Genomic DNA, 12,421 nt, shown 5'->3' with positions numbered 1-12,421 from the left:
ATTTCTAAATTTTAGTCCCTGTTGTTGTTGTTCTTACTTTTTGTATTGTGGTTGTACCTGGGAGTCCCATTCATGGACCAGGACCCCATTGTGCTAGGTGCTGTCCACACACAGAACAAAGAAGTGGTTCCTGCCCCCAAAGATCTTACAGTCTGGATAGGGCTCTGGAATAATATTTTGGCTTACCTTTGTGACAAAATTTAATTCCTACATATTCTTACATGATGCATGCCTCCTCATGGAGGCCTTCTGCAGAGCGGGTGAATTTTACCTTAAGTAAATAAGGATCCAATCCAATGGCCATTGGAGTCAAAGGGAGGCTTTCCATTCACTTCATTGGGCATTGGATTGGTCCCTAAATGAATAATGTTCTTCATGAAGTTAACTCTTCTTCTTTCTTCTTGACCTTTCAGGGGATACTTGCTTTGCTACAACACTGGTAGATCAGCTGTCTGATCCAAAACATTTCAGATGTAGTAAAAACCAGGTTAGAAAGGGAATGATTCAGTCCTGTAAAGATGTGACATCTATACAAATAGCCATTAGAAAAAAAATTGGTTGATATGTCAAGTTAAATAAGACACGTTTAGTGGTTAGGACTCATTTGGGTCCTCTCCCCTGTCAAGGTTCTTAAACCCACACATAGGGATTCTGATTTGTAATACAGGTTATTAGACATTTTAATAAAATGACAATATTATCAGGATTTGGACTCCATAGCACTGAAATATGAAGCAGAAAGAGAGTCCATCAGGTTACAGACTCTCTGGTTAATAGTCAAAGGCATTTAGAAGTAAATTAATAAAAAATGAACATAAAGACTATAAAATTCAAACAAAATGAATTCCCTAGTTCGTATTAAGATCCAAAATGTCATGAATATCAGACCTAATTTATTAGGTTTTTACTCCTTCAACAAAAAAAGAAGAGTAAGAATTTTTTTGCTAGCTCTTCTTTTCCTAATGCTCTTTTTCAAGCTTGGCTTTGAGTTACAACCATGACATTCAATTAGGTGGTGAAAATGTAGTCGTTGATTTGAAACTGAGGGGGGGTGGAAAGGATATGAATAATTTTGGATTAAAAACACAAACCCTACAGGATTTGAAGGTTCTACTTGTATCATCTAAGGCAGATACTTTTTTACAGTCTACAAAGATTTTGATCAACATCTATGGGAATTTATAGATATTAAATGTAGCCAGAAGAGAGAGCCCCTATTGTCACATGAATAAAATAAAAATATTTTAAGCATTAAAATGAAAAGAGAGACATTTTTGAAGGCAACAGAAAGCAAATTAAGTCCCTCTATAATTCCTACAAATCTTCACGATGTATTTTAATAGGTTTATTTATTACAATTTAAGGAATGCAAATACAGTTTGTCCTATTCATATTACAAAACAATTTATCGCATATCTGATGAGCCATTGTTCATTATGGTGAAATTCACCCTGTACAGAGAGTGAGCACTTGATTCCCATTTGAGCTCTCAACATTTCACCCTAAGTGCATTCTCAGCTTCTTAAATACTGTGAGCCAAACTTTACTCTAAGTTGTACCTTTGCCAACCCACTGAAGACGTTATCAGAATTCCACCTGGATGTCTCTCTTCTAGGTATGAGCATACAACTGGGATTCCAGATCGCTTGAATTCAGATCTGAGCTTTAAAACTGTCTCCGTCTGAGGACTTGGGCAAGTCACTTAAACTTTCTGCTTGAGCTTCCCTAAGAATAAAAATAACACAAACTATGTAAAAAGACATTAAAGTTGCACTCAAAAGTTAGGAAATGCTGGAATTAAGGTTGTCAGTGTACCTTTAATTCAGCTCCTTGTGCATATGCATTATGATTAAGACTATGATTATGTCACAGAGGTCACAGCCTTCCCTGGCCTATGCTACCCGCTGCCAATGCCTGCCTCTGTCAGAATTCCTATGTCATGCTGGGCAAATCACTTAAGACAGACTTTTCACAGTAATTCTGTGTTCCTCATTTTTGGATGCCTGACTTGAGGGTCTCTGGGGTCTGATTCAAAGAAGTGTTGAGCAGTCAGAGCTGCAACTGAAGTCAATGGGAGCTGTGCTTTGGACATCAAAAGTGATATATAATGCTGAGAACACTGAAAAATCAGGTCCTACGGGTCTCAAATTGTGCACCCAAAATTAGTGGACATTTTTGACCATTATCTCACTGTGCCTCAGTTCCCCATCTGTAAAATAGGAATGCTATAACTTCTCTACATCATGCACTGGGATGCTGTGCATTGATGTTTGTGAAGCACTCAGCTACCATAGTGATGAATGCCATAGAGAAGCTCTGTTGCCTTGAATTTGGATTGCTGTAATGTACTCTACATGGGGCTGCACTTTAAAACCATTTGAAAATTAGTGCTAATGTAGGATGAAGCTGCCTATTTATTCAGAGCCCAATTCTGCCACTCTGAAGCAGAGCAGGACCTGCGGTCCCATTGAAATCACAATGCTTTCAACTTCTTTTCTTCTGTGACATATTTAAGTACAAAGGTTTTCTTCATCATCAGAATCTATTGAGGAAAATTACCAAAAGAGGTTGTTTTGCTCTTTCACATCTGTGCTCTTAGATTATATTTATATTGCTTTATGAGTTAATGTTTGAGTCTCACATGGAGACAAGAGTGTCTTTCACTCCTCTTCCTTTGTTCACCACAAATTCATGACAAATTTTTGGACGCAAATTAGGTTTATGGTAATTTCACCTGTATGGTAGTCCTCTGACTTTTGTAAGACTGTCAGTGATGGTAATATGCTTAAAATTATACTTCTGATTTGTTAAATGCACTAATTCCAATGATTTTAGCCAAAGTGCAAAATCGAAAACAATAATTAAATGAATATTTACAAACTGGCTCATAAAAGGACTCTCCCAACCATCAGTGCTTTCTGACCCTCTTTCTTCTTCAAAGTTCCCATGCTGATACGTTATTTTAATAGTCATTCATATTTCCTTACTGCATTGTTGGGATTAAAGTCTTAACATATCGTGAAAAAATTCCATGAGGGTCTCCTCTATGCTGAACATATTCCATTTCCCTTTCTACTGGAAATATTTCCATGTACATTAGAAACATTGGAAGAAAAACTGCTTCCAAAATTTCCAAAGGAAATACCCATTTGACATTTGTTTCCTTTGAGATTGCAGATATCCATGGAATTTCTACATGGGTGGTTTGTTTTCCTTTGTTTGTTTTAAGAGATGGCTCCAAGCTATAAAGTTCAAATACAGATCTGAATTTCTCCAAAATTTGCAAGTGTTTGGATCTGGAGTTTTGGTTTATCCCTTTATATAGGCAGAGTCTTTTTCCTGAGTAAATTATGAATAAGGGCTTAAAGCAACAGGCCAATAGATGTCAAAAATCACAGCCTGACTAAAGTTCTGTAGCACTAACAATAGGTTTTTTTGTTTCTTTCTGTTTGCTTGGATTCATACCCCCAGATATTCAGATTTGCGCAAACCCTAACACATAACTCATAGGGTTGCCAGTAGGGTTGTCAAGCGATTTAAAAAAATTAAGCGTGATTAATCATGCAATTAACCGTGCTGTTAAACAATAGAATACCATTTATTTAAATATTTTGGATGTTTTCTATATTTTCAAATATATTCATTTCAATTACAATACTAAATACAAAGAGTACAGTGCTCACTTTATATTTATTACAAATATTTGCACTGTAGAAAACAAAAGAAATAGTATTTTTCAATTCACCTCATACAAGTACTGTAGTGCAGTCTCTTAAGAAAGTTGAACTTACAAATGTAGAATTATGTAAAACAACCTGCATTCAAAAATAAAACAATCTAAACCTTTAGAACCTACAAGTTCACTCTGGCCTACTTCAGCCAATCGCTCAGACAAACAAGTTTGGTTACAATTTGCAGGAGATAAAGTTGCCCACTTTTTGTTTACAATGTCACCTGAAAGTGAGAACAGACATTCCCATGGCACTGTTATAGCCGGCATCCCAAGATATTTACGTGCCAGATGCGCTAAAGATTCATATGTTCCTTTATGCTTCAGCCACCATTCCAGAGGATGCATCCATGCTGATGATGGGTTCTACTCGATAATGATCCAAATCAGAGCAGACCGATGCATGTTCATTTTCATCATCTGAGTCAGATGCCACCAACAGAAGGTTGATTTTCTTTTTTGATGGTTCGGATTCTGTAGTTTCCACATCTCAGTGTTGCTCTTTTAAGACTTCTGAAAGCATGCTCCACACCTCGTCCCTCTCAGATTTTGGATAGCACTTCAAATTTTTAAACCTTGGGTCGAGTGCTGGAGCTATTTTTAGAAATCTCACATTGGTACCTTCTTTGTGTTTTGTCAAATCTGCTGTGAAAGTCTTTTTTAAAATGAACATGTGCTAGGTTATCATCTGAGACTGCTATAACATGAAATTTATGGCAGAATGCAGGTAAAACAAAACAGCAGACATACAATTCTCCCCCAAGGAGTACAGTCACAAATTTAATTAATGCATTTTTTTTAAACGAGCATCATCAACATGGAAGTATGTCCTCTGGAATGGTGGCCAAAACATGAAGGGGCATACAAACGTTTAGCATATCTGGCACGTAAATACCTTGCAACAAGTGCCATGTGAATGCCTGTTCTCACTTTCAGGTGATGATGTAAATAAGAAGCAGGCAGCATTATCTCCTGTAAATGTAAACAAACTTGTTTGTCTTAGCGATTGGCTAAACAAAACGTAGGACTGAGTGGACTTGTAGGCTCTAAAATTTTACATTGTTTTGTTTTTGAGTGCAGTTATGTAACAAAAATATACATTTGTAAGTTACACTTTCATGATGAAAAGATTTCAGTTCACCTCATACAAGTACTGTAGTGCAAAATACCACAATGAGGTGCTGATGAATGTCCACATGAAACCAAGCTAAAATGACCAAACTACACGCTAAAGTACTAGTATGGCTTTTTGAATTTGGGTTGTTCTTTTTCTCATTCAAGTATTTTTTTTCCTTCTTTGGCTATCAGTCATAGATTAATAGTCTGTGACCAAGCTCACTCTCAAAAATGTCACATTTAACTGAAAAAAGAAAATCAGAAATGAAAAAGTTAGCCGTATAACTCCTCTGGGTCCCACTCTTACAAGGACTGTGGTTCTTCTGCTTCATTAACCAAACCAGAGTTAGAAGGGTAAGCTATCACCAACGCTGCTGCTCTACCTAGTGTCGCTACAGCACCATCTGTCAAAAGAACCCCTACAGAATCAGACTCGATTCAATTCTGGCTGCCAACTGAGGAAAACAGCTATTGCCCTGAACAATAACAAGGGCCTACTGCCCCCTTTTCCTCCTTCCTCTCTGAATGAACTGGAATAAAAACAAGAGCAAGAACTTGCTACTGCTAAATAAATAGCTTGCTGTACATGACATCTGCATCTGACTAACTCTAGCCTAAAAGATGTTGCTCCCCATGCATGGAAAAGAGACTTGCGGAGGCTTGGCACCAACAGTGAGGCTTTTATGGAAGAAGAGTCTGAGTATAATTGTTGCCAGTCGATTAGGTTATTTTCTGTCTATGAAACAGCTAAATGTTGTTACCACCCCATCGCCCAAATCTGGTTATATGTACAGCTCGCCTAATAGGTTGGGTATGTGCCATTGATGATTCATTTATAAAACATGCCAGTAGCTTGATTTGCAGTCATGGATCCTTATTATACATTTGCTCTCTACTTCAGGAAGGGAATACCTTTTTATAGGAACTCAGTATTATTACTATTATTTAACATTTGTATTGTAGTAGTGCCTGGGCAGGGCCCCATTGTGCTAGGTGCTGTACAAACCAATAGTAAATGACAGTCCCTACCCTAAAGAACTTAGGGTGGGATCCACAAGGGACTTGGGCATTGCACCACTGAGCGTCACTATTAGGCTCCTAGAAAATCACAGGAACAACACTGGGATCCACAAATCTGAGTTAGGTGCTATGACATTTGGGATTCAACCCAGACCTGTAAGGGCTTGTGTCATGCCTACCCTGCAGCTCCGGGTGCCTGAAATGCTATTCTGCTATGGCTCCCACCCCAGACACCAACAGTCTGCACACAAATATGAAGGTCACACCCTGGCTTCCACCACCTAGTTACTTTTTGCAGAGTGACTCCAGTGCCCTCACAGTCCTGAATTTCCCAAAAATCATTTGCCAACATGACCATCTGCTGGGGTTCCAAGAGTTGGGAGTTACTGAGTTACCCCTCTCAGCCTCTGCAAGTGAGAGTTTTGCTACTGCTAAGCTGTGTGTCAACTCCCTGAAACACCAGCTTGCCTGCCTTGCCAGAAAACTCATCAGCACTCTACCAGTCCAAAACTTGTCTTGCAAGTAATAAACAGTGAACCCCAACTCCTGAGTTCCCCAAAGATGTCTCCCTGCAGTGTCCAGCCCCCACCTGGAGCTGTGACAGGTTGGACCCCCTGTCCGGATGCCACTTGATATACTGTGGTCCCACTGAGCCTGCCAGTTCCACCAGCCTGGGCTACCTCACCCTGTCCTTGCTGTGCCTTCTCTAGCACACACACAGATAAGGCCACACCCAGCAACAGATAGAGACTGAAATCATCTCTGTGTGGGAAGATGCAGCTCGGGGATTTACCCAGAACTCATATGCACACCTCCTTTGGGGTGTAAACTCAAAATAATACTGTCTTGTGCTATATAGAAACCTGTACAGCGCAAGCTCATAAAAATGACCTGCTCCTTCAATGTGGAGAGCTATATATACAGCTTTCCCCCCACCCCGATATGAATTGCACAAACTGGGTTTTGAATAAACAAAAAATAAATTTATTAACTATAAAAGGCAAATTTTAAGTGATTATAGGGGATAGCAAATAGAACAAAGCAGATTACTGGGCAAATTAAACAAAACACACAAACTAAGATTAATACACTAAAGAAACACATTACAAATAGTAATCTCACCCTAAATGTTGTTTTGGGCAGGTTTCAGAGTTTCCACAGCTTATTTGTTATTTCTCTTCACAGGCTCTAATAGACCCCATCTCAGCCTGGACTCAGCTCTTACCTTTCCCCACCTTAGTTCCTTTTTTTTCTTCAGGTGTTTTCAGCAGTCTTCCTTCTTGGGCAGGGAGGCAGTGGAGAAGAGCCCTGATTAACTCACTTCCCAGACTTAAATAGGATTTACATAAGGTGGCAATCCTTTGTTTCCAGTGGAAAAATACCAGCAGTGTCCAAGGTGGTACTCCATACCTCATGACATGATCACATGACCTTGCAGTGTTAAAGCAACCATGAGACAAGGATTATTTGTAATGTTCACAGGAAGGAGCTCCAGGAATATGAGAAATCAGCATCTTCAAAGACTCATTGTCTTTCCTAATGGCCCATTCAGGCTGATTGCCTACTGTCTGGTGGGCAATCCCCAAGTACACACACAGTTGTAATTGTTACATAGTCAATATTCCTAACTTCAGATACAGAAATGATACATGTATAGAAATTGGATAATTGCATTCAGTAAATCATAATATTTCCAATGATACCTCACATGACCCATCTTGCATAAAATACAACTTAGTTATTCCATTTTAATATTATAACAATATTTTGATGAAGAATATGGGGTGCAGCATCACAGGAACACTCACAGGAGTTCGTTGCTCTTTTAAAGAGACATTATTCTACAGCTCATTAAATTAAGTGGGTTTTGACAGACACTTATTTCAGTCTCAACACTGAATTGGTTTCTAATAAAAGTAAAACAAGTTTCTTTAACAAAAGAACATAGAATTAAGTGCTACCCAGTGTAAGGGTATAAAGATAGAAAGGGTTACAAGCAAACAAAATTAAAATATGCTTCTAAGAATAAAACTTAATTTCAGCAAATTACAATCTTTGCCTAAGCAGGTTTCTTACTTAAACTCATGTCCTAGAGATTTCAACCCCCTTGGTTCAAAGATCCAATGTCCTGTGATTTAAGAGCTCTGGCCCCTTGAGTTCCCCAAGTGATGGACAATTGTGAGGTTCTCTCACCTTTCTTCTTATAGTCTAGTAAACCGTTGAAATGTATTCTTTGAAAAGTAAGCCCAGACCAAGCTTCTCTCTCTGGCTATGAGGTAGACGCCATGCTGTCTTCCCAAAGTTCATTGACCCTGTTCCAAAAGGCAGGAATGCATCCTGTTGACTTCCCATCCTTCTGCTGATTCCTATGTACATGGACTTCCATTGTTTTGATTCCACACCGCTTAATTTATATTGGAGACAGATAGATAACTATCTTTTCTCCTGTCCAGGAGAAAACCTATTTCTCCCTGTGTTTGGTCACAGACTTTAAAGCATAATTTCAGTGTGTATCCATAAATCCATATATAGCGTTAATGCAGACATTTCATAATGATATTAGTGTGTTACAGGCTTTCATAGAATACTTTGCTCCAGGGGTTCTCAAACTTCATTGCACCATGACCCCCTTCTGACAACAAAAATTGCTACACGATCCCAGGAGGGGGGACCGAAGCTTGAGCCCACCCAAGCCCAGCTGCCCCAGGTCGGGGAGGGGGGGGGGGGCAAAGCCTGACCTCCACTGCTTTGGGCGGAGGGACTAAAGCCAAAGCCAAAGCCCAAGGGCTTCAGCCTCTGGCAGGGGGCATGTGACCTAAGCCCCACCACTAAGGGATGAAGTCCTTGGGCTTCAGACCTGGATGGTGGGACTCAGGCTTCGGCTTTGGCCCCAGGCAATGGGACTCTGTCTTTGGCCCTGGATGGAGGGCTTAGTCTTGGGCTTTGGCCTTTGGCCCCAGCAAGTCTAACACCAGTCCTGGTGATCCCATTAAAATGGAGTCATGACCCAGAGTTTGAGAATCGATGCCTTACTCAATACACTTTTATAATACAGTAATATTGTACACAATCAGTTGATTTAATTGCTTATCATGTGAGGTTCAGACACCCTGTCTTTACAGTTAAGATTCTATCTCCTGCACGAGCTAGGTTGAGTGCTTTGTTTACTTTCATTGTCTCTGCCTGATGGCCAGGCTGGTCAGACAAGCAAATACACATTCCTTTGTCTAAGGCAGACTGTGTTTATTAATTGCTTCCCAGACACATTTTAAAAACATAATTCTAGGACATATTTATAACTCTTTGTACACATCCTGTAAATACATAAGGCAAGAATATTGATGATCAGTGAGTTATTAGTTTTCCAATGATATATTACATACCACCTTTTGGGTATATATAATGGCAACCATGTGTTAGGTGTGGTGAATATGTCAGGCCTGACAAGAGTTGCTGACATAGAATAGTGAACCACCAATGGGCCTAAGCTGTTTATACAGTGGATATAGAGAGACAGGTGCCTTATACTGCAATCCACAAAAGTCTGCACGCTAGGTGGGGTGCTGACTAAGATAGTCAATGGGAGATGCCTCATGCTCCGGCAGTGATTCCCCATGCAAAACTAGCTGTGGCTGTAGCAAAGGTCAGGTAATAAATTAAAAAACTAAACCTGTGTGTTTTGGGGTTACATGTGGGTCATTATGTTCAATTGCACTGTATGCCAAATAATCATACAAAGAGAGCAAAGAACTCCAATGCCAGACAGATCCGTGAAAAAAAATTGAGTGAGATTCTCTGCTGCGCCTTTTAAAGTATGTCTACAAAGCAGTTTGGAGCAAGGGGAGGTGAGCCTCTCAGCTGGGGGTTGAGATACTCAAGCTAGTGGGGCTTGTGTTAGCACTCTAAAAATAGTTTTATAGACAGCACTTGGAAGTTGCAGCTTGGGCTGGAGCTCAGATTCTAAAGCCTAGGAAGGGAAGTGTACTTTAGAGCAGAGGTGCTGACTTACTCAGATCCCAGGGTGTGCTTGATCCCTGCTCTGCCCCAGGCCCCACCCCCACTCCACCCCTTCCTCCAAGCCTGCACCCCCGCCCCACCTCTTTCCACCCTCCCCCCACCTCTTCCTGCCCCTTTCCTCCTCCACCCCTCCAGCGCCTCATGCACGCCGCAGAACAGCTGATCACCAGCGGGCCGGAGGCGCTGGGAGGGAGGAGGAGGAGCCAATCGGGGGTCCGGCAGCGGTCGGGAGACACTCGGGGGGGGGAGGGCGGAGCTGACCTTCAGAGCTGCCAGTGGGTGTTCAGCACCCACTATTTTTTTCCCCATGGGTGCTCCATCCCTGGAGCACCCATGGAATCAGCACCTATGCTTCACAACTTCAAAAAGATAATAGTGTATATACTGGAAAACAGAGAACTAAAATCCAGAAGCCTCAAGAATGCTGTAATTTGCAAACTATATTGGAGGTTTATTTATTTATGATAAGAAACTTTCAGTGTGAACACTATGAAACTATGCAGTGTTGTAGCTGTGTTGGTATCAGGATATTAGATGGATAAGGTGGGTGAGGTAATATATTTTATTGGACCAACTTCTGTTGGTGAGAGAGTCAAGCTTTCGAGTTTACCCAGAGCTCTTCTTCAGGTCTGGGAAACTAACTCAGGGCTGGTCTACACTACGGGGGGAGATTGATCTAAGTTACACAACTTCAGCCACTTGAATAATGTAGCTGACGTCAACGTACTGAGATCTACTTATCGGGGTGTCTTCACTGCGGTGTGTTGACGGGAGATGCTCTCTTGTGGATTCCTCTTGTGCTTCTCATTGAGGTGGAGTACCGGAGTTGATGCTAGAGCGATCATCGGTTGATTTATTGTGTCTATTCTATTCTATACTATACAGTATACCGGGGGGAGGGATAGCTTAGTGGTTTGAGCATTGGCTTGCTAAACCCAGGGTTATGAGTTCAATCCTTGAGGGGGGCCACTTAGGAATCTGGGGCAAAATCAGTACTTGGTCCTGCTAGTGAAGGCAGGGGGGCTGGACTCAATGACCTTTCAAGGTCCCTTCCAGTTCTAGGAGATGGGATATCTCCATTAATTCTATTCTTAAACTGCTGCTGGATCGATCGCTGCCCGTCAATCTGGCTGCTAGTGTAGACATGCCCGCAGAGTGTCACTACTACATACAAGGTGAAACAGATCATTTAGCATAAGTAGGTAGGTAGCGCATATTTCAAGGGACCATTCAAGGTGAAGTGGCTCATTAACACTTCACCAGTCATAGGGAGGAAGGAGGAGATTGTTAGACAACAGGTGGCTGGGTCAACCTTCTTTCAAAATGTGGAGTATCCTAAGAATGAGGTTGTATTCATCACCACCATAACCTTTTCAAGACTCTTCACTTAAAAAATAGATCTGAAAGAAGGTTAGGGGGGAAACTGAAGCAATTACCCAGAGGACAATGAATGCTGCTTAATCAATGGCACAACTGCAGCTGTCTTTGACAATGAGGACCTTTCTCTGATGCCAAGCAGCTATTGGTGTTAGCTGCCATAAAAGTAGCTATAACTACAAGGCACCATTGCAAGAGTTAGAGTGGCCATGAATCAAGGTAGTGGTTTGTGGATTGCAAGTGCACTACTCTATTATAAAGGACTTTGGGACAGCATCTAATCTATCTTAAAGAAAGTAGGTCAGACTCAATGGATGCTGCAGAGCTGGAGAAGAATCTGAGTCACAGGGGGCATTTTAATTCAAACATTTTCAATTATACAAATAAAATCTTTAAAAAACAGTTGGTATTTCCCCTTAAATTGCTCTTAATATTATTTCTTTATCAAAACCTTTGAAATATGCATGAAGATTTAAAATCCCATTCAAAATGATAGGTTAAACTTCATTTTTTCTTTCTTAACAATTACTGGAGAAACAATTAGTGCCACATCTGTCAGAACTTTCTAATGATGAGGTGCAAGCAGTCTCCAAAGAATGTTGTATACGAAGAGCCCAGATACTCTTCAATATTATTCTGACTCAACATACATCCATCTTTCTTCCAGGCTTTAAGCTCTGCTGTTTATCAAGCAAATCAGCAAATAAGTCAAAGCACAAGTCTAAACTGAATCAGCCTTATCAGCAATATGGGAAATAGAATTCTTCTACTATTTTATGGCATACCATGCCATCAAAGCAAAGTCTTTATCCAAATCAGATTAAGCTTTATCAGCGGATCACATGGAAGTAAATTACAGAGAAAGCTAAAAGGAGGTGAGGGTGAAAGATGGGAGAAGTAGTCAGATCTCAAATCTATCATGCCTCCTGCTCTCTGGGTGGAAATTAACACAATCTAACAAATACCATGTCACATGAAATTTACTAACACAAATCTACAGTCTCCCTAAACATCCTCTGTAATCAACGCAAACACTGTTTGTTTATAAATCTAAGACATTCACATAGGGAAAAAGATTGTTTCAGCAAAATAATGAAGGAAGATAAGGAAAACTGATGTTCATTGTATGGGCCATTTCTTAGGCCTTGTCTATGTGGGAAA

Source organism: Malaclemys terrapin, chromosome 4 (genome assembly GCF_027887155.1).
Source record: "Malaclemys terrapin pileata isolate rMalTer1 chromosome 4, rMalTer1.hap1, whole genome shotgun sequence".
Lineage (NCBI taxonomy): Eukaryota > Metazoa > Chordata > Testudines > Emydidae > Malaclemys > Malaclemys terrapin.
This window is presented reverse-complemented; position numbering follows the sequence as displayed.